Source organism: Loxodonta africana, chromosome 5 (genome assembly GCF_030014295.1).
Source record: "Loxodonta africana isolate mLoxAfr1 chromosome 5, mLoxAfr1.hap2, whole genome shotgun sequence".
NCBI lineage: Eukaryota > Metazoa > Chordata > Mammalia > Proboscidea > Elephantidae > Loxodonta > Loxodonta africana.
Window position 1 is genome coordinate 116,557,584 of NC_087346.1, and position 27,076 is coordinate 116,584,659.

The following is a 27,076-nucleotide window of genomic DNA, read 5'->3' on the forward strand; positions in this document are numbered from 1 at the left end:
GCCACATGGAGGGAATATTGGGGCTGCACTGCGACCCCCCAGCCTTTGGCACCCTTTGCCTTCCTGACATCTTCCGAAGCGATTGGGGGACCGCGCGTGCCCGAGGCCCCGCAGCCGGCACCTGTAGGGGTCGCGCTAGGAGCGCGGCCCGCCCCCCTTCCTCCCGGCTCCCGCCCCCGGCCCCGCCTTTCTCCCGTTCAGCTCCCGCCCCACCGGGCCCCTCCAGCTCTCCTCGCGCAGCCTCCGCTAAAGCCTGGAGAAGTGGAATTCCGCCGGCGCCGCTCCCTGAGCGGGACTCGCGGAGCGGCACTGGGCATGCTCAGTCGCCCGAGCCCGGTCTAGTCTCAAGTAGGAAGCTCGTGCGCTGCACCCGCAGCTGATCTGGGCGCTCCGGGAGGGCAAGATCAGAGCAGAGCCGCTAGGCTCTGGAACCGAGGTGAGCGCCGCGCGCACTGCTGGTGAGCCTGGTTTCTTCCTTTCCTCTGTCCCGGGTCTCGGGGTGGCCCGGGAGTGTTGGGGAGAGCCCGGGCAGCGACGGCGGCGTGCGGGCGAGTGGTTTCGCGTGCCACGGGCGGCTGCTCCTCTACCCCTGGCCGGAGGGCTGCGCGGCCAGTGCCGCCCGCCCAGCCGCAGCCACAGCTGCAGCAGCTGCCGCCGCATCTGCAGCGGGCGCCTGCTGCGGAGTCCCGTGCACCCGGCGCCCGCGCCGCAGGGCCGGGTGGCACGGCGACTGCGGACTCACTCCTTGACTTCCATCCCTTCTCCCCGGAGCCCTTTTCCTCAGCAGCCCGGGCTTGGCAGGGCCTGAGGCGGGGGAGCTGGGGAGGGGGTGCACCCGGGCGGGGGCTGCGGAGGGGCAAAGCGAGGGTGGGCGCCGGAGGGGAAGAGCGCACACCCCTTTGCCCTGGCACCGGCCTCCGCCGCGCGGCGGGGCTGTCTCTCCCCGGGCGGCAGCGCGCTCCTGCCGGGGAGTTGGAGACGGTGCTCGGGGGTTGGAGACAAGCTGCTGCAAGATGAAAGGGGGAAAAGTTCGTATCCCCCCTCGGAGGCAGAGCGAGCGTTTTAACTAGAAGATGGCTGTGCGAAGGGGACCAAATCAGGGAAGCTGGTCACCGAGTCCTGAAAGCCCATCTGCTGCTCACCGGGAGGAATGGAGGGATGAATGTTAGAAATGACATTTGTGCGATGCGAACAGCTGGTCGAAGGGAGGGATGCGGAGTCCCATAGAAACAATGAAAGGTGGTCTCCACCTCGGCAAAGGGTGAGGGGCAAAGGGCGGAGGCAGGGTGGAACTTGGATTTAGGAAAATGAATTGTCTGGAGAAATCACATATAGAGTTGTGACTGTTTAGTAGTCAAGTTCTGCACAGTTTTAGAGCTACGACTGTCACAGACGTTTCTGGATTGATTGTGGTTGAGAATGGTCAAAACTGAGAGGAACATAATAAAGTCAGTGTCAGAATCTTTGATAAGATTGGGCTCTGGGAGAGGACAGTTGTGTTTGAGAAGACCGTTAGTCACTGGTTTTACCTTGTGGGATGGTTTTACATTGTGGGAATACCTAAAGAATTACCATAAAATGATGCCAGCTGTGGTGTTCGAATTCCAAGAAATGAGAAAACTTTGTGAGATTGGCATTGGCTTGTCATTAATTGGTTTTAATATTTCACAGATTTTTTTTTTAGAAACAACAAAACGTTGGCATCCTGATCTGTTATTTCTGAATTTTGGCCTCTTATATCTTTGATTTCTTTTTCTTGCTATTTGGATTTATATTTTAGCTCTTGTCCTTCAATGACCATGATTAGTAAGAGTATTTGAATTAATGTAGCTGGCCTTTCAGGAGTAAACAGATTCCTTGACGTGGAATTTCTTTATGAACTTAGGTAGCAGCCTTGTTGAGTTTTCAGTTTGTACCTTGAAAGCAATATTTGTTCAACAATTGTTTGTCATAACTTGCAGAATCCTAAAAAATGGCACCATCTTGAAAGGATGATATTTGTCAAAAGAGGATGGAGGAATCTCCAGACTGGGGAAAATAGTGAGAGAACACCTGCGGCAATAGAGTCAAGTGGGCTGGTAGTCACATCTCCAAGGGGAGAACAGATACAAGATTTCTATTGCTGTCTGTTTTTCACTGGTGTACAGCATAACCCTGAAAAAATCACTGAGTCTTCATAAGTTGGGGTTGTAATTATGCCCCTAGATACTTGCTCGGGGTCTTTTAAAAAGGACTCTAAAGTTGAGATCCCTTTCCAGGGAAGGTGTTCATATCTTATATTTTTATTCTTTTTGAATGAATACTTTTAACTGAATAATTCACCCCTAAGGAGCCAGCATGATCTGGCTTTCTGAAACTTATGTAAAATGGTAATTGAAAAGTTTGGCGAGCTAAAGTGTGAAATACCGACATATTACACTTAAATGGATTAATATGAATACCGACTACAAGATTATTTAGGAAAAGACTACTAACTATTGCAAGAGTCCACAACGTACAGAGATAAAGTATCTTAAGACTGTTACTCTTTTTATGTAATTTTTCAACTTTTTGATGATTGTTTTCTTTTCCTGCCATCAGAGAAATGACAACAAACATTGAATTCTTCTTCTTCTTCTTTTTACTGTTACAGCAGCAATTTATACTGAAAAACTTGCTCTAATAATAGAATAATGTTATGCTGATTACCATGATACTGGATATCTAAATTTATCTTTTACGAAAACTGGAATGTTTTCTCTAAACCTTTTTCAGTTCCTGTTTTAAAACTGATAATACTCTTATAACATAGTACCTTCAGTTTTCTAGGGGTGCAGAACAGACTTAAAGTATTATAAGAAAGTATTATATACCTTACTAGTTTAACAGGCAATACTTATTTTCCCACCTCCAGGTTAAGGAAACTAGCATTTATTCAATGATTGCTATGTGTCCAGCCTGACATTAAGTTCTTCACATACACAGGTAGTCCCTGACTTACAGCGGGGTTTCCTCAGTCAGTATCTTTATGTATCTGATCTTTATTTGTCTTTGGGGGTTGGAAGCAGTACATGTAAACATCTGCAAGTGAACATCTGAGAATGAGAACATCGGCAAATTATGTGGTGCAACATATGTGTAGTACATATTACTAACAGTAGAATATAGCCCCCCCCCCCAAAAAAAAATCAGATGGTTCCAAGTGTGGTTTGTCGTAACTTGAATCTGTTATAAGTCGGGGACTACCTGTATACTGTTTTATGCCGTCAGCATCTTTGGAATAAATGGCAGCTTCCCAAGGAGCCCCTTTGAGGGGGCAGACACACCTTTATTGCACAACAGTTGAATATTGAAGTTTTATCTCCTATGAGGATATCTTCAACTGGGTGCATTGTTACTCAAAACCTTTCTCTTGTAAAACATTTTTGATTTTTTTTTTAGAATTAGTTTTGATTGACACAACCTGTCTTCAAAGTGATTTGAATAGCTTCCATAAAAATTTAAAAATTGTTTTGTGTTCATTTATTTTTCAACAGTGAGGTACTACCAACAAATAAAAATAAATGTAAGGAAGATAAATCTGGATTACTCATTTTTAATACAGTGTGTGATTAGTGCACATTCTGCATGTTGATACATGTTGATGGCACTTGGCTTAGCTGAAATGGTTTGTCAGAGGCAGAGTGACAGACTTCATAGCTAAGGGCCTGGCGAGGTTTGATGAAAGACCACTAAATGGGTACTCTGAAGACTTGCCTTCTCAGCCCGGCTTGTTTGCTGCTTTAATTTACTGTTTGACTTTGGGAAAATCAGTTCACTTCTCTGGGCCTGTTTTCCCATCTGTAAAACGAGGGTGTTGTGGTAGAAGCCACCCTTTGGGTGTCTGTTGAGTCCCTCTTGTCCTAGTAGGGAGGTCTGTGTGCACCCATCAGAGGAAGGGACTTCGTTTAGAGGATGTGAAGCTGGCTTTTGGCTTTCTTGCTTCGCTAATCAGTCTGGCCTTTCCCTACTTTGTGCAGTGCGCTTTTTTGCCCAATTCTTTCCTCCCCCTTTAGTTTTGGAGTGCCTGGGTGATGCAGATGGTTAATGTACTTGGCTGTTAACTGAAAGGTTGGAGGTTCGCGCCGTCCAGAGGCACCTCGGAAGAAAGGCCTGGTGAGCTTCCGGAAAGTCAGTCATCGCAAACCCTGTGAAGCACAGTTCTACTCTGGTACACGTGGGGATGCCATAAGTTGGAATCAACTCGGTGGCAGCTGGTTCTTCAGTTTTTATATTTTAATAGAATGGTCGTCATAAAATCAACTGTTAGGTAGGTGATCAGGTAATGATTAGATTTGGATATAGTACATTAAATCTTTGAAACTGTTTTATAGCATCTTCTGAGGGAAGATTTTTTGGTCTTGGGATGCAGGTTAGTTGAGGAGGAAGCCCCAACCAGGCCTGCAGAGGAGGGTGTCCTGTGCCTTGGTTGCGGAGATCCATCAGAAATTTTGGCTAGGCTTTCCCATGTCCCTGTCCTCTGTCTTCTCCCCTTGATTTGAAATGTAGCACTTGGCCCCTAGAATAACATTAGCATTTCAGGTTGGCCCCATCACTGGGCTGGGCAGGTGCCCATGGTTAACTGCTGCAGTGGCGGGAATGATGGCTTTCTGAATACGCCTCCTCCTTGTTGGCAAGATCGTGAACTTTTTTTGGCAAGCTATGATGACCCACAGAGAGCAAAAGAAACCCATCCCATTTGGTGTTTTTAGTGTGCTTTGCTTTCAAGACACTCACCAAACTCAGCCTTATCAACCTTTAAGTGAGGCAGGTGAAAAGTAGCCAGAGTTGTTATCCTACTTAAATAATTAACAATAAGTGGCCAGTGACTCCGGTGCCTCTGATCATAACCAGGCTCCGGGTTCCTGGATTCCTGCTAGGAGTGGGGCAGTAAATCCAGGCAGTAGATGAGAGTTGTTAAGAGTAGAAAAGTGAAGTCATCCCAAATTAGCAGGAAGAGGCCTGGCTTAGTTTAAAGGTATTAGAGGTCTTTGGGTGTAGTTGCCGGAGACATTCCTTTTCTGCATGATGTTTTCCCATAATATTTGAATCTTATTTAACCTTCTATAATGAACACGTATTACTTTAATAATCAGGAGAAAACATTTCCATGTATAATTTATTGGTATATAAAATTTACAGATTCCTGTGGACAGACAGGAAACCCTGGTGGCATAGTGATTAAGAGCTACAGCTGCTAGCCAAGAGGTTGGCAGTCCGAATCCACCAGGCAATCCTTAGAAACTCTATTGGGCAGTTCTGTTCTGTCCTGTAGGGTCACTATGAGTCGGAATCGACTTGACGGCAATGGGTTCGGGTTTGGTGGACAGGCACGGGGTTCCTGGGTGGCACAAATGTCTCAGTGCTCGACTGATAGTGGAAAGATTGGTGGTTTGAACCACCCAGAGGTGCTTCAATAGATCTGGCGATACGCTTTCGAAAAGTCAAAATAAAAACAAAAAATGAAACCCATTGCTGTCAAGTCGATTCTGACTCATGGTGATGCCATGTTTTACAGAGAAGAACCAAACTCCGTGGAGCTTTCTTGGCTGTAATCATATTATAGCCAAGATGTGGATTGCCAGGCCTTTCTTCTGTGATATTGCTGTGTAGGTTTGTACCTTTAGGTTGTAGTTAAGCTCAAACGATTTGTACCACCTGTTGTTGTTGGTAGGTGCCATCGAATCACTTCCAACTCATAGTGACTCTATGTACAACCTAGGGACCTTTTTAACAAAAACTCACAGCCATGAAAACCAAACATGGGAAGAAACATGGAAAACAACGAAGGGTATGAGACTATGGATTGAAGTTTTTATTATTATTGATTTGACAGTGGTTGTAAATGAAGTTAAAAGAAGAATTGTGAGTGAAGCTAAAAGGATAGATATGTATCCTTTTCCTCTTGTGGAAAATGTCTGCTAGGTGATAACTGAGATTTTTTTTTTTTTTTTATTGTGCTTTAAGTGAAAGTTTATAAATCACGTCAGTCTCTCACACAAAAACTTATATACACCTTGCTACCTACTCCCAATTGCTCTCTCCCTAGTGAGACAGCCCGCTCCCTCCCTCCACTCTCTCTTTTCGTATCCATTTTTGCCAGCTTCTAACCCCCTCCACCCTCTCATCTCCCCTCCAGGGAGGAGATGCCAACATAGTCTCAAGTGTCTACCTGATCCAAGAAGCTCACTCCTCACCAGCATCCCTCTCCAACCCATTGTCCAGTCCAATCCATGTCTGAAGAGTTGGCTTTGGGAAAGGTTTCTGTCCTGGGCCAACAGAAGGTCTGGGGGCCATGACCACCGGGGTCCTTCTAGTCCCAGTCAGACCATTAAGTCTGGTCTGTTTATGAGAATTTGGGGTCTGCATTTTTTTATCCCACTGCTCTCCAGAATAACTGAGATTTTTGAAGTGTATCTCTATTGGCGAGAATGCGTCAGGAATGCTTGGAGTGGGTGGAAGAGTAAGTTTGTTTTTTTTCTTTTAAATTGACTAAAGGAATGCAGAGCTTTGGAGAAGTGTGTGCTCAGGAGGAGCTCAGGAGGATGAGGTCGGAGAGAACTTGAAGTGCTCCAGAGGGAACGGAAATGCTATTGTTTAAGAAGGAAGTGTTTCTAAAATTGCTGCCCCATAAATCGGAGCTCAGTTTCCACACAATTTAAAATTAACATCGTGTCTACTGTATGCAAAGCCTGCAGGCTCTTATCCATTGATGAAGTTTTCACTTCATCAAAATGATGATAATGACCAGGTGTAGTGAATATTTCTAAGTGTGTTAAAATCAAAGGATGCTCCCTTTTCTATGAGATTACATCCTCTCAGCTTTTGGTTAAGATTTCCTTTTACGAATGATGGGAATATTATTTATTTATGTTTCTGTGGGGAAATATTTTTACTGGGAAACTTATTATTAGCCCATGAAGTTGATAAATCTGGGAATCTGAGCCCCTGAGCTGCAGAGAGCCCTGTCCTCAAGGGACTGAGTCGGGTACTGTAGGCCAAGTCAAATACCAGTGGGATCTGTGGGTTCTCCGAGGGGCCCTTGAGCCTTCCAGGAGTGTGGAATCACTGGTACAGACCCAACATCCTAGGAGCCTCATGAGAAGGAGCTAATTTTGAAAGTACTCTGGGAACCAGCAAGCAGTTTTGAATTATAGACTAAGAATGGCAAGGAAAGTGCCAAGATAAAAGATGAGGGTCAAAGAGAACAGAAGGGACAAGTGATTGAAATGTGAATTTCAGCAGGCTAGACCTCCAAATGATGTCTCTTGGCGGTTGTTTCTTTACATGTAGACTCTTTCTGCCAAAATAGCATGCTTTAGCAATTCGGGCTTGCTGATTCTAGCAAATGCTGATGGAGTCAAAGCCTTGGAACCAGTAATTGTGTGATACCCAGCTTGTGTTTGGAGTTCTGGAGTATCGTGCCCTCCAGGGTGAGCCTTGATGAAAGCTAGAGGAAGCTTAAGAATAATTTTGCATCTTCTGCCTGGGAATTTTGGTTCTTGTTTGGGGGCAGGGAAAGTTAAAAAAAGCCAACTCTATTAATTTCTGAATTTTTAAATAGTAGCTTAAGAAAATAAATGTGTTTTCAGATGAAGCTTTTAAAATCTGTGCTTCCTGACATCTGGATCTCACTGGTCATAATAACATATTATCAGTGTTATTGTGGAGCTTTTACTTTTTTCTAAGAGCTTTGTAGTTGTTATCCTATTTAATCCTCACAAAAACACTGGTGTGGTTCCCATTTTAACCAGCCGTTGCTGTAAAGTTGATTTTGATTGCGACTCATGGCAGCATCATGTGTGTCAGAGTAGAACTGTGCTTCATAGAGTTTTCAGTGGTTGGTTTTTTTGGAAGTAGATTGCCAGGCCTTTCTTCCAAGGTACCTCTGGGTGGGGACTTGAACCTCCAACCTTTCGATTAGCAGCCCAGCTGGTTAACCCTTTATACCACCCAGAAACTCCATCCCCATTTTAGAGATACGGAAATAGATACTTTTTACTTAAGGCTATGTAAGTGAACAATGATACTTGCCTTAAACTCTGTAGAATACAGAGGAGACCATGGGCTGGTGAGAACTGTCAGGATGAAGAACTAACATTTATTAATTAAGGTCCAACTATGTTCCAAGTGCTGTACAGGAAACATTTCATTTCATCCTTTAAACCATCCTCCTTAATTCCCCTTTTCCATGACTCAGAAAAGTTACAGGACTTGCCCAGGCCCTAAACACAGCCTGTGTTCTTATTCTTTCCACCACACCATGAAACCTTCCTATATTCAGCATTTGGAGAAAAGGTGAAAAATTTCACCTTTGAAAATGAATATTAACTTGAATCTGTATGTTCACCTGTAGAGCTATTTCCTCCAAATTATGATCCTGATGTACATTTCTTTCATCTGAACGCAAATTGAATAGTACGACAATCCCAATATAATTTCTAAATATGGAATTGCTCTGTTAAATCTCTTTGGGCGGTCTACAGTCTAGCACGTTTCTATTGTAAAATACACCATAATATGATTAGTTGTCACATGCCAATCATGAGGCAACATGGGGACGACAGATGCTTCTGATGACTGGAGAAAGGAGAAGATTTCAGTGTTTCTCCAGCAGCTCTGTGATTGATTTGAGACTTCTGGCTTCTGGGGTGGTGGACAGGTCTGGAGAGAGGACCCCAGCCTGCTGGACGTCAGTGCCTCTCCCTGCAAGTGTCCTGCTTGCTCCTCGGTGCTAACTCTGTCCTCAGCAAGTAGCTTCTGATCTTCATTCAGTTTCCCAAGTAGACTTTTGTCCTGATAAAGAGAGGCAGTTGACCTCCCATTTTGAGTATCCTGATTTGCTGGGAAGCACTGTTTCTCAGTGTAAACGAAAACATTAAAATTCCCTTAGTTTCAGTTAGGGTTTTTTTTTGTTGTTGTTGGTAAAATAATAAATTTGCCAATTCAGCATTTTTTATGACCTTGATCACATTAACTATGTGTAACCATCAACCCATATCCATGGTCAAATTTTTCATCACCTTTAGCAGATTGAGTTAGATTTCTTAGGTTGATTTACTCTTGGGTGAACTTATAAAATTCAGTTCCTGATCATAGAAAGCTGGACACTCACTGTGACCTTGGGAGTAGGGGTGTGGGAAACTGATTCAACCTGAGATTTTTCTGTCTGACCAGAACTTTGTATTCTCTGCAAGAACCAAGTTTTATTTATTTATACCTTTTCCAGATCAGTAATAAGAGGGATATGCATTCATTTAGTGACATCCAGAAACCTAGCTTCGTTTGTTCCCTTTTTTGTTTGGTAAATTTTTATGGAGCGCATACTCTGTGCTAGCCATTCTGCTGTTTAGGAAGACCAAGAGGAATGTATCAGGGTGTCCATTATAAGGTGCTGCAGTAGAGGCATATGTGTGAGGATCTGAGGGGACAGAGTGGAAGGAGGGCTGTAGGGAGTTGGAAGGAGAAGAAAGAGTGATTTTGCCTGACCCCATAGCCCCCCAAGGAACATCTGGCAATGTCTGGAGACATTTTTGCTCCAGCACTAATGGCATCTAGTGGGTAGAGGCCACAGATGCTGCTAAAAACATCCTACAGCGCAGGCACAGGAGAGCACTATAGGGAGGTGGTGGGGGTTTGGTATTTAAGAACCAGACTCTTATGGTTCCAGCGTTGTTGTTAGATGCCAATGACTTGATTTTCGACTCATAGCATCCTCATGTGGCAGAGTAGAACTGCACCATAGGGCTTTCTAGGTCATCATATTTACGGGAGCAGATTGCCAGATCTTTCTCCTGCGGAACAACTGGGTGAGTTTGAACCTTCAACCTTTCAGTTAGCAGTTCCAATAAAAACCAAACCAAGACTAATGGACAACAAGTACCACAGCCTTCACCAGACTGAGCCCAGCACAACTAGATGGTGCCTGGCTACCATCACTGACTGCTCTGACATGGATCACAATAGAGGGTCCTGGACAGAGCTAGAGATTGACGTAGAACAAAATTCTAACTCACAAAAAAAGATCTGTCTTACAGGTCTGACAAAGACTGGAGAAGCACCAAGAGTATGGCCCTGGACACTCTTTTAACTCAGTACTGAAGTCACTCCTGATGTTCACCCTTTAGCCAAAGATAAGACAGGCTCATAAAATGAAACTATATGGGCACACCAGCTCAGGGGCAAGAATGAGAAGGTAGGAGGGGACAGGAAAGCTGGTAATGGGGAACCCAGCTTTGAGAAGGGGAAATATTGACACACTGTGGGGTTGGCAACCAGTGTCACAAAACAGTATGTGTTTTATTTGTTCAATGGGAAACTAATTTGCTGTAAACCTTAATCTAAAGCACAATAAAAAACAAAACAAAAACCAAACCAAACCTGCTGCCATCGAGTTGATTCCTACTCATAGCGACCCTATAGGACAGAGTAGAACTGCCCCACACGGTTTCCAAAGAGCAGCTGGTAGATTCAAACTGCCGACTGTTTGGCTACCAGCCGAGCTCTTAACCACTGCGCCACCAGGGCTCCGTGGTTCCAGTAAACCAACCAAACCAGTTGCTGTCGAGTTGATTCCGACTCACAGTGACCCTATACTACCCTGTAATTTAATAGCCACGTGACTTTGGGCAACAGGATTATACCATCACCGTGCCCCAGTTTTCTCATCTGGAAGTATGGGTACTAATGGTAATGGTGCCTGCAGTAGTTAGAGCACTTGACTGCTAACCAAAAGATCAGCGGTTGGAAACCATCAGAGGCTCTGTGGGGGAAAGATATGGCAATCTGCTTCTATAGAGATTTACAGCCTTGGAAACCCTATGAGGTTGCTATAAGTCGGAATCGACTCCATGGCGGTGAGTTTTAATAAGAATTTCATGAGTTAATATGTGATAAGTGCTTAGAACGATACTTGGCATGAAGTAAGACCTTAACAGTTATTGTGCTTAGTTTTAAACAAAAACTTTTATCTTTTGGCTTTAAAGAGTTTGAGTTTAGTATTTCACTGGTTTGGAGAATCCAGGCCAGCTGAGCTGTGGCACTGCCTCTCAGTATTCTTTGGCATAAGAATTGGCCATTGTTTTTGTGTTTCTCTGGTTCCCTTTTGTCCATGGGTTTTATTTTTCCAGAATTTCCACCTCTTGACAGCTTTGTCTTTCATCTTTTTTTTTCCCCCCAGGTACCCAAATTCATGCGCTTAATGAGCCTTCCCCTAGAGGACTGAGAATTATATTTATGATTTTCCTTAGCTCTGTCTATTTCGGGACTGGTGAGAAAACGGGAAGCAGGTCAGAGGAGACTGTTGCTTGACTTCCTGATTGTCGCAGTTCCCTTCTCTATAGAATTCCATGAAGGTTTGTTGAGACACAGCTGGTGGCGCCTGCTTAGTAACTCTTCCCTCTACCCCCACCAGCTCCACCTCCAAGTGAGGTGCCTGCTATTTCCAAAATACCTTGTAATTGGGTCACAGTATTGTCTGCTTGCTTGGAATCATTCCTCAACACCAAAGCAAAGATGCAGAGTATGTCAGCGGGATTTGAAATGTTTCCATCCTCGGCTTTAAGGCTTTGCAGAGTTCTGAAAAAGTAAGAAAGCAAACTTTTTATCTCGAATAGGTGGCATTCTCTCTGTGGTCTATAATGTCGTCTTATTTTTCATTTGCAAAGGTACTCAAGCCATGGCTGTTTCTGACTTGCTACAGGAAGAAGAGCTTGTAGACTAAACTCAACAGATCAGATTTATTGTTGAATTTTCATAATTGTAAAGATTTTCATTCAGTGTTTTGAAAGGGTATCAGCAAACTAGAAAAAAAATCAAGAAGTTCAGTTTTTACATCTTTTCCAATCCCTTCCCCACAACATAGTTGTCTCTCCCCTGAATTTTAGCAGCGATCTGTAAGTAGCCTCCCAGCTTGTCCAGTTCCATTCATTCGACTTGGCTTCCCAAGTGCTGGGCGCTGTTCCAAACGCTGCACATGGAAGGCGACCAGGGTGGTTGCTATCTCTGCCTGCTCGGAGCGCACAGTCTATAGGGAAAGGCTGACAGTGAAGGAACTAGTTATGTCATTAGTGTGAAAATGTGATGTGTGTTATGAGGAAGAATGCTTAGTATTTCCCAGACCAAGAACCTCCCCTGGTACCCTTGTTGAGCTTGGGGGTTGTGTTGGGCAAGGCTTCCCAGGGGAGGAAATGCTTAATCTATCCTCCTCCATCCTTGAACTCACCCAGCCGCCACATTTGCTGTTGCTTAAGGTACCCTTGACTCAGCAGCTCCCACACAGAGCCCTGCTGTTCCTGTGGAAAGTGGAGGTGCCCCTACTTTCCTTTCTACCACTGCTGCATCTCATCTAGGAGCCTGCAGCTGCCTCTCCATGGCCTCTGTCTGTTCTCTACACTACATCCAAGGTTGTCTTCAGAAATGTTCTGTAAGGCCGGGCATGTTCATCCTATGCTTAAAACCCTTCCTGGCCTCCTCGCTGCTGTCATGATGAAGTTTACCTCTTTAGTGCGGCACTCAAGAAGACCCTTCATGATTGCTGTGTTTACCTCTGCTGCTTTATCTCGGGACTCTGTGCATCTCATGTCTGACTGATCTCATGCTTGAGGCTTTAGCCACACATGCCCAATTTTCTCTGGCTTTGGGGCTTTTATCCCCTGTTCCTCCTGCCTGAAGTCATTCCTGCCTCCTGCCTAAAGTCAATATGTGACCAAAATTGAAAGGCAAGGAAGGTACATTTGGTAAAAAAAAAAAAAAAAAAAAATTTTTTTTTTTTTTTGGTAAATTTAGCTGTATGTAAAGGAGAACCTATTCCAAAATATTTTAGGAAATAAGAGCCTGAGCTTAGGACCCATACAAACGTGAGTTTGTATCCTAGTACTGCTATTTGGTTGGAACGGTGTTGTATTTTCTGGGGGTGTCAGTTTCTTCATTAGTAAATCCAGAAGATATTAGCACTACCTTTGATAGATAGAATATGAATAGATGATAGACAGATGATTGATAAGAGCCTGATTTTTATCCTCCCTCCAGGAAGTAGCTTAATCACCATCCACTGTAGTGTGCTTTAGAATCACCCCAGGGCATGCCCAAAACACACAGCCCCAGTGTGTGTGGTTCGGTAGGTCTATGGTGGGACCAATGAAAGTTTGCATTTCTAACAATTTCCCAGGTAATGCTGATGCTGCTGGTCTGCGACCTCACTTGGAAAACCACTGGTGTATATAACCAGCAGAAGCTCTGGTGGCCTAGTGGTTAAGAGCTCAGCTGCTGAGCAAAAGGTTGGCAGTTCATATCCACCAGTCGCTCCTTGGAAACCCTATGGGGCAGTTCAACTTCTGTCCTATGGGGTTGCTATGAGTCGGAATCAACTCGACGGCAATGGTTTTTTTTTTTTTAATACAACCACCATTCCCTGGGTGACACAAATGCTTAGCACATTCATTTGCTAACTGAAAGGTTGGATGTTCAAATCCATCCAAAGGTGCCTCGGAAGAAAGGCCTGGCTATCTGCTTCCCCAAAATCACCCATCGAAAATTCTTTGGGGTGCAGTTCTACTCTGACAACCATGGGGTTGTTGGAATCCACTTGCTGTCAACTTTTTTTTTTTTTTTTAATATGATCACCCAGGACAGAGCTGCTGACTCTTCACCACCTCGCTGAGTACTCCTCACTCCCGCATTTACATTATACTTCTTGTCATTTACGTTATACTTCTTGTCTTCTTTGCCTCCCTGGCTTCCATTCTCCTCTGTAAACCCCATGAGGGATGACACTTTTTCTTTCATCTTGTGTTCCCAGGACTTGTTCCTTAATAAGCATTTGCTGATGAATGAATGTATGATTGAAAAAGAGTTTTTATCATTGGAAGCCTTGATCAGTATGCCCCAGAACATATTCAGCATGTAATGTAGTTTTTCTGAGAATTTATCCCCACTTATTATGGCATTGGCCTGTAGCATGATGTCAGCATCAGTTTGGTTAATATAGGACCAGTTTTCGTGGTTTTGTGTACAAATTCTAGAAAGGTATGATGGAGAAGCTCACTTTAAACCCATTATTGTTTCTGGAATGACTAAGAAAATATGTAGTTCTCTTGTGATGGCTCAGTATGGCTTATGTATATGTTTGAAAGAAAATATATGTTCAATGGAAATACAGATGTTTAATTTTGCAGCCATAGCATGGGTTCTTTATTTGAAAAAAATGAATCACAGTGAAGTAAAATTAAATGTATCCAGATGCTTAATCAATTCTTCAGGCCATAGGAGGGGATAGCTAGAATACTTAATTCACTTATTCATTCTGCAAATGTTTATTGAGCACCCACTATGTGCCAGTGGGCCCTAGGGATATGGCAATTAGTAAAACAATCTGTTCCCTTGGGGGGAAGGTGTTGTTGTCATAGTGACCCTATATGACAGAGTAGAACTGCCCGATAGGGTTTCCTAGCCTATAATCTTAATGGGAGCAGATTGCCAGGTGTTTTCTCACATGGAGCCACTGGATGGGTTTGGGTTTAGTTGGCAGCTGAGCGCTTAACCATTGTGCCGTCAGGGTTCATTGGGGTAAGGTGCTATGGAAAAAATAGAGAAGGGTGATGGTGGTGCAGAGTGCCTAGTGGGCTCATTTAAATCAAGTGACCTGTGTAGGTGACCATTGTGCTTTATACGTTGTGCTTTAGTGATAGCTGGGGCAAGATCACATAGAGGAGCAATTTGGGGCTGAAAGAGTCGTGCACAGGGCCTCTGTTTAAAACACCTCTTTAAGGGGCCCTATGCTCCTATCCTCCTGAAGGAGTCCCTGGGTAGTGCAAATAGTTAATGCCCTCGATTGCTAACTGAAAGGTTGGAGGTTCGAATCTACCCAGAGGTGACTTGGAAAAAAGGCCTGGTGATCTACTTCCAAAAAACCAGCCATTGAAAACCCTATGGAGCACAGTTCTACTCTGACACACACGGGGAGTATGTCAACTTGACGAGTTGGAATCGACTTGATGGCAACTCTGGTTTATAGCCCTAAAGATTGGAGCAACATTGCATTATCATTGTGCCTGCTTATCCAGGCCTAGGCTCTAACCTTACTTCCATGATTCTAAAGCAGTATTTCCCAAGGTGTGTTCCGTGAAATTCAAGTTATTGGAAATATCTGTGAAGAAAATAAATTTGGAAAACTGTGTTCTCTATCCCCGTGCATTAACGGAGAAAGTCCTGCTTGTTTAACTTCAATCCAGCATTTGTGTGTGGGTCCATTGTGCTCACTGTCCTCTGAACTTGTTTCTTGGTGCACGCCTTGGACAACCAGTTCTAAAGGTACTGCTTTGCACACACCTAAAAAAAGGTTTCCCGTGACCACTCTCCACCGGTCACTCACCGTCCAGTGCCTTTCTCATCTTTGTGGAGCCCTGCAAGATGTTTTTCATCTGAGGTTTTGGTGGGGACGGGTTTTCATGTTGGTTTTCCTTGTGCCTTGTACCCACTTGATCAGCCCTGGTAACTTGGGTCCAAAGATAAATGGCCTTCAAAACCCGAGAGATCATATCTCATTTGCTGTGTTCAGGAGGGCGCTGGCTATATAATGTCATGGGGGGTCCCAAGCCGTTTCTGCACGTGCTTTGGCTTTAGTTATTTTGATGCATAGTGATTTTGACTTGAATTGTTCAAATTATGATTTCATCGTATCTTCTTTTGAGTGCATAGACATCGTCTTGGGTGTCAGGTGACCCTGAGCAGTCGAGTCGCTGAGGGCAAGCACTGGATATGAGAAAAATAAACTTGTAGTCAGAAGTGGTTAACTGGGTTTTTGCTGGTATTTTGGAATCTTAATCACAGCTTAAAAAATACTGGCTTTTCTATGGACATGTGTTTAGTTTTGGTTCTTTCTGAAGTCAGAGCAGATGGACTAGCCCTGAATTAGTGAATAGGTTTATTCTAAGAAAGATTTTTTAAATAATTATAATAAAGATGATTTATTGCTTTGCTTGAGTTTAGCATGGCAAGCTGGGAAAGGGGCAAGGTGGTACAAGCTCCCTGAAAATTTTTTATTCGAAGGAGATCCTGGAATGAGTCCTTTTTGTTTTTTTAAAAAATTAAGTAAAAATAAAATAAATTAAATATTTACTTTATTTTTGTTGAAAATAAATATACGGAGCAAAACATGCCCCCATTCAACAATTTCTACACATGCAGTTCAATAACATTGGTTGCGTTCTTCATTTTGTGTCAACCATCTTGCTAATTCTATTAAAATTGTTTTACCACTGTTAACTCAGACTCAGTGCTCCCTAAAAAGCATCTATGCTTTAGAGTTACTATTGTTAATTTGTTCTCATATATAAAATCTTTTAAAGGAGTGCAATACTTAAGGCCTATGTTCCTTACTAGTTGAGATAAACTGGTTTAAAGATGACTTCAGGGGATAGTTTTGGTTGAAGGTTTAAAGAGTCTCTTAAGGGAGTGGGTTCAGGGGCTCCTCCTGTCTCAGTGGGTCCAGTAATTCTGGAATCTTTAAGAATTTGAAATCCAGAATGAGTCTTTCTGAAAAGAATATTTGTCTAGGTAAAATAATTGAGAGAGAAAAGAGAAGGGAAAGTAGCCTTTGGCTCAGTTGTCAGGGGAGGAAAGTGGTCCCTATCCTGTTCTGTGATTCGTTAGATTTGGGACAATTTCCAGAAAGATACTTGATTCAGAAGAGACTAAAGGATGCTGGAGACATGGACAGAACTGCCCCAGAAACTACTCACATAGGACGGGAGCCAGGCCTGCATGCTGGGAGAAATGAGGGCTTGGAGTCCCTAGGGGTTCCTTCTAGTTCTAGGAACTTAGACTTTTAATAGGTACTTTCCATTCGCTTTTGTTATGGGTTGAATTCTGTCTCCCATAAAAGGTATGTTGAAGGCCTAACCCCTGGTACCTGTAAATGTGACCTTGTTTGACAGTAGGGCCTCTAAAGATTTTATTGGTTAACATGAGGCCAAAGGAGTCCTGGTGGCATAATGGTTAAGCTCTTGGCTGCTAACTGAAAGGTAGGTGGCTCAAACCCACCCAGCAGCTCTGCGGCAAAAAGATCTGGTGATCTGTTTCTGTAAAGATCACAGCCAAGAAAAACCTATGGGGCCGTTCTACTCCATCACATGGATTCTCTGTGAGTAGGAATCAACTTGACGGCACCCAACAACATCCTGGAGTCGGGGGTGCCCTAATCCAATGTGACTGGTATCCTTATAAAAAAAAAGAAGAGACACAGAGGGAAGACAGCATGTGGAGACAGAGATCAGAATTATGCTGCTACAAACCAAGGAACGCTTGGGGCTACCAGGAGCTGGGAGAGATTAGAAAAGGATCTTCCCCGAAAGTCTCGGAGTGAGCTTGGTGCTACTGACAGCCTAATTTGAACTTCCAGCCTCCAGAATGCTAAGGCAGTAATTTTCTGTTTGTGCTATTTTGTTATGGCAGTCCTAGGAAACTAGGATCACCATGAGTCTGAGCCAGCTTAAGGTCAGCTAACGACAATAAACCAAAAAAAAAAAAAACAACCCCAAACTTGTTCCCGTTGAGTCTATTCCAACTCACAGCGACCCTGAAGGGTGGAATAGAACTGCCCCCTAGAGTTTCCAAGGAGCATGTGGTGGATTCGAACTGCTGACCTTTTGGTTAGCAGCTGTAGCACTTAACCATTACGCCACCAGGGTTTCCAAGAAGGAAGCTAATATAACCCTTGTCGATGCACTCTGTTTTCACGGTGTTTGTGTTCTCAATAAATGAGACAAAATGTAGTATGAACAGTGAACATGTTGGATAACCATTACTGTGTGTGGGTCTCCATGTCTTCCCTTATCTAGTCACCAGAATTCAGGGGGAAGAAAATCTCCACATTCCACATAAATGTATTCCAGTGGTTTGAACAGAAAATATATGAGTAACGAACGGTGCAACAGAACTAACACTTATTGCTCTTATTCGTGAGACTTAGCAATTGGGTCAGCGTCATTTTCTAAAAATGCCTTTTTTTCCCAGGACTTGAGATTATTTCTACTAAAATAAATAAAGTCTTGCATTCCATCAACTTACATATAATTTTCTCATGAGCAAAATCATCCCCTGCTGACTTGATTTTTATCACGGTTTGAATCATTCTCCTGTACCAATAGTAGATCCTGCTGTTACATGTATATATTTTAAAATCAGCTACAAATAGAAATAAACAAAAGTAACATGTGGAGTTTTACTGAATTTTTGTCTTTTGTCCTCCCTTTTTTTTTAGTTCTGAGAGCATGTGGATTGTAGGAAAAAAAAAAAAAAAAGCTGGGGACAATGTTGATTTGTGGCATTAGTATCTTTATTTCGTGTACAGAAAACAGGATTTTCATTAGATCCCGTTGTGCTGTTTTCCATGGAGAGAGATATTAATGGGGTGGATGGCGGCATTTGGAGTTTACGTAACTTTTTGCTTAACATTTAAACGATTTTGAATGAACCTATGTGAAGGTGTTGCTTTCTTTCTCCAGCATCAACCATTAAACAACACAGTGCTTTATCGCAGAATGAAACGGCGTGCAATTTTTTAACTTCTTCCTCCCATTGGAGAGCTTGGTAGATACACCTTTCCACTGAAGCGCATTTATTTTCCCTTAGCGTTGACCTCCAAAGTAATTTTTGAAACTCTTGGAGATATATGATTTTGACCGAAGTTAAAGAAGGAGGATACCCAATGTGATATAATTGTAAAAAAAAAAAAAAAAGTGGTTTGCACGAAGCAAAAGATTATGACAGAATGAGTAGAAATGAAAATAGCGTGGTTCAGTGGTGGGACTGTGGATTTTTGTTGGTTTGACTCTTTCTCCCCCTTCTCCTTCCCCAAACAGTCTTACTGTTTTTATATTCTTTTGGCAACGAGTCAAAGGAAAAAAAGTTCTCAAGTGTTCACTTTTGTTTCATCTAAAGGATGTGTATTTCAAGGGTGCCTCTTCAAGGAGACTAACTGGGAACCAGATAACTGATCCTGGGGCCCCACCTGCCCAGGTACTGTGACCTGAGGAGTCTTGCCTTATTTCTGTTTTAGAACTTGCAGGAGAAATTAACTTGCATTGGACTGAGGCTCTTAGGGCATGGTCTAACTTCAGTGCATCCTGCCATGGGGTCTGAAGCTCCGAGGGGTGGAGGGAGTACAGATCACAGGAGTCTGGAGGGTAGATGACACTCACCTGAACCTGGTGCTGAGCTCTAGTGCCATGTCTTTTCAAGAGCTCTCCTTTGTGTGAAACAGGTACTCATCCAGACAGCTTTGAAGTTGTAAATTGGATGTGATCTATGTGAGGCGTATCTTTGGCTGTGTATATTTCTCAGTCTGCATTGGAAGGGAATTAATTTGCTAGAAATGGACCCTAATTGGGATGTCCTCAAAAACTGTGGTGCTTTTCCTATTTCTTCTGTTGAGTATACCCTCAAAGCCAAGTGACTAGGTAGCCTTACTTTTTTTTGCCTTGTCTATGTTCCAAGGGGCCCTGGTGGCGCAGTGCTTAAATGCTCACCTCCTAACCAAAAGGCCTTTGAAAATGTGTGGAACACAGTCTGCTCGGACACACATGGGGTGGACTCAGCTGCAACTGGTTGTTAATGAGTTTATGTGCTAAAAAGAGCATGGGCTTTAGATCTAGACCTGTCTAGGTTTGCGTTCTGGCCCTTCCCTGGAATAGGTGGGTGCCCTGGGATAAATTGTGTTTCTCCCGTGAGCCTCAGTTTCCCCATTTATAAAATGTCTACAGTGATACCTCCCTAGACATGCTTTTGGGATGGTTTACTGTGATAATAGATAAATACTTGCTATAGAGTAAGTCATCAAAATATTTACTTACTTGATTTCCTATTTATTGTTGAAATAGGTTTATTTTCTCTGATGAATAAATCAGGTGTTCTCAGTTAACTTCACATTTGTTTCTATGCATAGAAGATGGCCCTTTATTAAAAACTTACATAGTATTTAGGATTAAAGATTTTTAAAAAGTTCTTTTAAAAAAGGTTGATGGGAAAAGACTTGTAATTAATAGTTTTTTTATTGTTGTTGTTTGTTTTTGATAGTATTTTAAATGCTTTATATTTAACTACATGGTCTTAGTTTTGGTTGTTATCTGTTCTCCTCCCACCCCTTACCGTCTTTAGAGAATGTGAATGGTGGTCCCTTGGTGTGCTCCATACCTGGTATTACAGTGTGATGTATTCGCGCATGCAGTTTGACATATTGCTATGGTACTGGAGGAAAAGACATAGACTTGGAAGACTTAGGAGTCCCTCGGTGGTACAGATGGTCGATGTGCTTGGCTACTAACTGAAAGGTTGGAGGTTCGAGTCCACCCAGATGCACCTTAGAAGAAAGTCCTGATGATCTACTTCCAACAAATCAGCCATTGAAAACCCTGTGGAGCACGCACGCACACATGCACACTCACTCACACGCACACACTCACACACACTCGCACACACACACTCACACACACACTTCTCTGAAATTAATATTTCCTTAAGACACAAGAGTTCCTAGATTGCAAAATGGGGAATTTCCCAGGAGGATGGAGAGTGTCAAAGGACCCACTGGTATAAGAAAGCGCATGTCTGAAGTACTGACTGTATTTGGTTGTAATTGTAGCTGCTTTGCATTTTTTTCTAATTGCTTTTTTTTAAACTAAGCAAATGTCTATACTCTTGGTAGGGTGATACATACTTTTAAGGGATATAAGTGGCATTGTGATGCTTTTCTTTAGTAAAAAAGCAATTTTTTCTCTAATCACTGAGCATTCTGTCCCGAGGATGCGTTCAGTATAATTACAGGGGATAAGCTGCAGCCACCAGGGGAGAGCAGCTGGAGGTCTCGATTAAATGTATTAATCTGAAAATTGCATTTTAATGTGATGTACCAGTAAAATGGAATTTCATTTGCTAAAATATTCCATGTTAATAGTGATCTTTTTGTAGAGGAAGACTGTTACTGCAATGTTTGAAAAATATATAGTTCTATGTTTCTCTAAAATAATTGGAACTGTCCTTAAGAATAACCTATTAGTAAATCCACTTTATTTTGAGTCAGGAAAATTGATAAAATACAAGAAAGCAGATTGAATTTCAGATCAAGAATTTGATTTTAGGAATTATTTTCCCTATAAATTTTTTGCTTCGACCAGCATTACCCTACAGTACATCTTGCCTTAAATGCTATATTTTGATATTTAAAATGAGTTAAGGCAACTTATGTGATCCTTTTCCCTGTCTAGGTGATGCTAATATAATATATTCATTCCATTAGGGAAAATCAGGCTTCTAGTGTGTGACGAATGTGTCTCGCATGGTTAGTTAACAGATGGACAAAGCACAATTGGTTTGTAGTGAACGCAGTGTATGTTTGACATTTGACACTAGCAGATAGTAAAGCTATCAATGGGAGAAGTTTAAAACACACCCTCTGACTTGAATAATTGTTTAACTCTTTTGCGTTTCTCCTTGAAGGCTAATATTTGTCAGGTTAATCAAAATTTCCAAGTTGCATATCACCTTAAACTGCTCGCTGTATTAGCTTTTGAAAGAATTATTAGCTTTTGAAACAAATAAGCACGTCTATTAAGAATTTTAAGAAATAAAATAGCAAATGATTATAGGTTATTATTATGGAATAATATAAATAATATACTGGGTTTATCATGGAATATTGCTTAATGGTTGTTTTTGGTCAAAATTAATGAAAGAAATGGAGGTGCATAATTTAATAAAATTGGAGGGTAAGCAGATTGTTGGTATTTTATGTTTTGAAGTTTTCTGGTATATTAACTGGCTTCTGTTTTAGGAAACTATTTTTTTTTAATATATTAAAGTTTCTCACTGAAAGTGTGTTTACATTTCTGTTGTATTCTGTTTACCTTGGATGTAAAGAAACACTTCAGCGTTAAATCTTTAATTATTTTCTTATTCAGAGGGGAATTTCAGAACTGACAAATCTTGGATTAAGCAAGGATTAGGAAAGGAATAACTGGTTAGAGAAACCAAGTCATTTCTCTGAGTCTCTGGAGTCAGTTTTATACACTGTAACTGTGTAAATTTATGTATATTTAAAAAAAAAAAGGCATTCCTAGGTCATCAGAGACACCTGTATTCCCATATAGTGCAGGAGGCAGGGCTTTAGAGTCAGACTGCCTGGGTTCGAATTCCTGGCTTCACATACTAAAGCTGGGAATAAGAGCGTGGGCAAATATTGAACCTCACTGTGCCTCAGTTTCCTTATCTGTAAAATAGGAATAGAAAATACCTTCTTCCTATATTTGTTTTGAAGATAAAATAATGTATGCATAGCTATTATATATAAATGTATCAGGTAATAGATCAGTTTTTTTTTTTTCTGCGAGATCCCTCCTGGAGCCCTCTGCCCGGTTTCCATCTGGAATGGCTACCCAGCTCTGGTTCTGAGAGGCCCCTCTTCAGTGCTGTATCTCCGGTTCCCCGGATCCCTTGGATTCCTTCTTGATTTTTCTTTCTCACGGGGGAACACCTCTTCCAGGAGCATCTGAGAAAAGGTGCATGAGAGCTAGATTTTCTGAGGCCTTGCGTGTCTGAAATGTCTTTACTTCACTTTTACTTTTGAGTTTAGAACCTTCTAGGTTGGAAATTGTTCTCAGGATTTTTTTTTTTACTGTGAAACCATATACAACAAAACATATGGCAATTTAACAATATGTGTATAAATTTGATTGTGTTTTTCAAGTTGTGCAACCATTCTTGCTATCCTTTTCTGAAGTATTCTATCACCATTAACATGAACTCAGGGCCTCCTGAGCAAAAGCTCCTCCTTTACCCTTCCCTCCTACCCCTGGTAACCACTAATCATCCTTGATTTCTATATATTTGCTTATTTCCTATGTAAGTGGGATCATGCAGTATTTATCCTTTTGCGACTGACTTATTTTACTCAGCATAATGTTTTCTAGACTCATCCATGTTGTGGCATCCATTAGGACTTGGTTTTTCTTTATACCACATTTTGTTTACCCATTGATCTTTTGATGGACATTTCAGTTGTTTCCACATTTTGGCTATTGTGAAAAAAGTGCCGCAGCGACCATTGGTGTATAGGTTTCTGTTTGCGTTCCTGCTTCATTTCTTCTGGGTGTATACCTAGGAGTGGAATCTCAAAATGTTCAAGGTCTTCCTTCACAGACATCAGGCTTCTCAGGTTGCTGTTGAGAAGTCAGTCTTTCTCTCTTCCAGTATTTTGAATGTGACCAGTTTTTCCTCCTTCTGGAAGCTTTTGGACTCTTCCCTGAATCCTAATGGGCCTTGATGTGGGCCTTTTTCCATCCTTCTAAGGGATTAAGAATTTTATCTAGTGTTTCAGCAATTCCGGTTGGATTGAATTCATGCTGTACGCTTGAGTTGATGTACTCTCTTGAAAATAGCTTTCACCATTTGAACGTTAGCATTAGGAGGTGAAGTCCCTGGGTGGTACAAATGGGCAATGCACTTGACTGCTAACCTAAAGGTTGGCAGTTCACATCTACCCAGAGTTGCCTGGGAAGAAAGGCCTGGCTATCTATTCCAAAAAAATCAACCATTGAAAACCCTGTGGAGCATACTTTTTCTCTGACACGTGGGGTTGCCACGAGTTAAGAGTTGACTCGATGGCAGCTGTCTTTTTTTTTTTTTTTAATTAGATAGTGCAAAGAAAATGAACATACAGTGTACGTTGTTTAAGTAGAAGAGAAAATGAATAAAATAAGCCAGGCATTGGCACAAAGTTATGTGCAGATTGCTGATGAGGCAAAATAAAAAAAAAAAAAAACCCAGCATGTTGAGCCAACATGGTTTTGTTTTTAAATATAGTGAACCACCTGTATCTTTAAAAAAAAAAAAAAGCAATCAATTTAAAGTTGGTTTTGGTGTGGTTAATTGTATCCAAGTTATGGTCAGTCTGTGTTCTGAACCAATTGTAATATTAAAAAAAACACCTGAACGAAGTTCTTGGTGGTGGGTGCCTCAGTCAGTGTGTGTTCAGAGGTGAAAAGCAAGTGTCTGGGCCTTGGGATTTCTCCCGCCGCATGTCCTAGAGTTAAGATGGCAAAATGAATGATTTCTGCCATGATCCCACTTACTATTTTTTGGGAGGTAGGGAGAGGAACTATTTCCAAATAGCAGTAACTTTGTGGTTTCTTTTGATCATGGAAGTAACATGCGCTCATTATGACAAAACTCAGGCAGAAATTAAAAAAAGTAAACCGCCAGAAATTGCAGCTTTTGGAGATAATAATTGTTAGCATTTGGGATAAAGACTTCTAAGCCTCTTCCACTAGCAAAAAAATTAAGACTTTCTTGACTGCAAGTGCAGCTAAGGCGGAAACGACATAATGGCAATAACGGAATGGCTTTACCTTAAAACATTTTAAAATGTTAATAATAGTAAGTAGACGGGTAAAGGTTTTCTGTTTATTCATTCACTTATATTTATTGAATGCTGACTAGGTTCTAGGGATACAACAGTGAATACAACATACAAAATCTGAGCTTTTGTGGAATTTGTTCCCAGTGAGAGAATGATAGACTAAATAGATAACATTAGAAGGTATGAGTGCTATGGATAAAAACAGACCAGACTAGGGGGCTGAGGAAGAAAAGCGGGAACTAGGAGGAGAGGATATGACTTAAACAGGGGGTCAGAGAAGACCCTACAGAGAAGGTGGTATGTGAGTCAAGCCTTGCAAGAGGCGAGGAAGGATTCCCTGTGCATATTTGGGCCAGAGGTGAGAGCAGGTGAGAAGGCCTGAGGTAAGAATGGGTCTAGGGTGTTCGAGGAGCAGCAAAGCTAGCAGCGTGACCAGAATGGAGTGTAAGTAGATAGAGGCCAGAAAGGTAACGTGGTGGGGACCAAGGTGGCAGAACCTCACAGAGCCGCTTATTTCATTGAAAAGGCCTTTACTTTACCGCAGTTGAGATGTGAAGCCCTTGGAAGGGTCTGAGCTGTGAATAACACCATCCAACTTGTGTTTGTAAGAATTACCTGGTGGCTGTGCTGAGAATAGTTTTTAGGATTGCTGGGGTGGAAGCAATGAGACCAGTTAAGAATCTATTTTGGCAGTCTGGTTTGAGAGATGAGGAAGACTTGGACAACGGTGGTAGCAGTAGAAGTGGGGAGAAATCACTGGGTTCTGAATATGTTTTCAAAGTGGTACAACAGGATTTATTGATGGGTCGAATGTGGGGCGTGATAAGAGAGAGGTGCCAAGGACAATGCCAACGGGTTTTTTTTTGTCTGAGTGACTAGAAGTGTGAATCTGCTCTGATTTAAAATGGAGAAGACTGATCCTGTGGAGCAAGTCTTAGTAGAGAGAAGATCAGGAGTTGGGCTTTGGACATGATAATTTGAGGTATTTACTAGATACTCAGAGAGTCTTTGGGTGGTGCAAAGGGCTAGCACACTTGGCTACTAACTGAAAGGTTGGAGGGTTGAGTCCACCCAGAGGTAAGTCAGCCATTGAAAACCCTATGGAGCACAGTTCTACTCTGACACACATGGGGTTGCCAGGAGTTGGAATTGACTCAGTGACAACTAGAAATGGTAATGACTAGATATCCAAGTGGAGACGTTGACCAGGCAGTTGGATCTACCAGTCTGGAGCCTAAGGGAAAGGTCTGAGCTGGAGCTATAGGTCTGGGGGTGTAATGAAGGCACTTAAAGGCTTCCCCCTAGATGAGATCACCCAGGGAGGGAGTGAAGACAGGGAGGTGTCCAAGAACAGAGTCCTGGCACTGGCAAGTTAAGAGGTTGGGGAGATGCGGAAGAATAAGTGAGGGAGACTGAAAAGGACTGGCCACTGCGGTGGGAGTGTAGTGTCTTAGAAGCCAAGTGCAGATGTATATCAAGGAGTGGTGTGATCAGCTGGGTCAAACCTAAAACTAAATTGCATTTCTGTATTAACTAGTAATTATCACTGAAAACCTTAAGTTTTATCTTACTTATTTTTAAGACACACAGAATTGTATTAATAAGTACAAATGCCACATCCTCTTTTCCTACTCTCTTGAGGTAGCGTTGTTAGTAGTAGCCTGTGTAGCCTTTCAGATGTGTTTGCGAGTATGTATATATCTATGTGTGTGACGATAGTGGAGACTCAATGGTAGAATTGTCACCTTCCGTGCAGGAGACCTGGGTTCAGTTCTCGGCCAGTGCACCTCATACATAGCCACCACCCATCTGTCACTGGAGGCTTGTGTGTTGCTGTGATGCTGAACAGGATTCAGTGGAGCTTCCAGACTAGGAAGAAAGGCTTGGCGACCTACTTCCAAAAACGAGCCAATGAAAACCCTGTGGATTACAATGGTCTGATCTGTAACCGATCATGGGATGGTGTAGGACTGGGCAGTGTTTTGTTCTGTTGTGCATGGGGTTGCCATGACTAGGGGCCTTGACAGCAGCTAACAGCAACAACATATATCTGTATAGACAATTGTGTATCTGTATCTATCTGTACATTTCTCTCTAACAAAATATTCCAAATATAAAAATATTTCAAATGATGGAGACTAATGTACTAAATACTTTGTACTTAACTCCCTGTATTAAGCAAATGTTACCACTTTTCTGGGTATTTTGAAATTTATCTTCAGTAAGTTCTTAAGTTCTGTTGTATTGTGTCATTAAACACATACACGTATACCTTCTTGCTTGTGGGCACTCTTGTGTGTGCTCTCTCTCTACCCAGACTCTCTACCCTGGCCAAGGCTGCGCTATATTTTTCAGACAGCTGCTGTGATAGCACCAGAGTATCCAGCTGGATCCTGGGAGACCAGCAGCAGTAATGATGCAGAAAACAGTGGTCTCCACCAGGAATGTGTTAAACTTGCAGATGAAAGTAGCCTTAGGGAGCCCCAGGCTTGCATTTGGAGAGCTCAGGAATGCCAGTGCAAGGACCATGGTCTAGGGAAAGGACTGTGCTGTGATACCCTTCAGGCCTTGCTTCAGATCTTAGCTCTGTCACTCAGTGTGACCCTGGACAGGTCACGTACCCTTCGTGCACCTCAGTTTTCTTCATCC

The 27,076-nt window shown here is 42.4% G+C and overlaps 1 protein-coding gene across 9 annotated transcripts in view; it reads left to right on the forward strand.

Annotated features, from left to right (window-relative positions):
- Window positions 1-269: 269 nt before the first annotated feature.
- The window catches only part of APBB2 (amyloid beta precursor protein binding family B member 2), a 442,316-nt gene continuing 415,509 nt past the window's right edge, over window positions 270-27,076 (forward strand). For 8 of the 9 annotated variants that reach the window (XM_064285876.1, XM_064285875.1, XM_064285882.1 and 5 more), the window contains exon 1: window positions 270-458. The gene's annotated coding sequence lies outside the window, so the exon portion shown is untranslated. The remainder of the gene's footprint in view (window positions 459-27,076) is intronic. The other variant, XM_064285877.1, reaches the window with a different exon arrangement.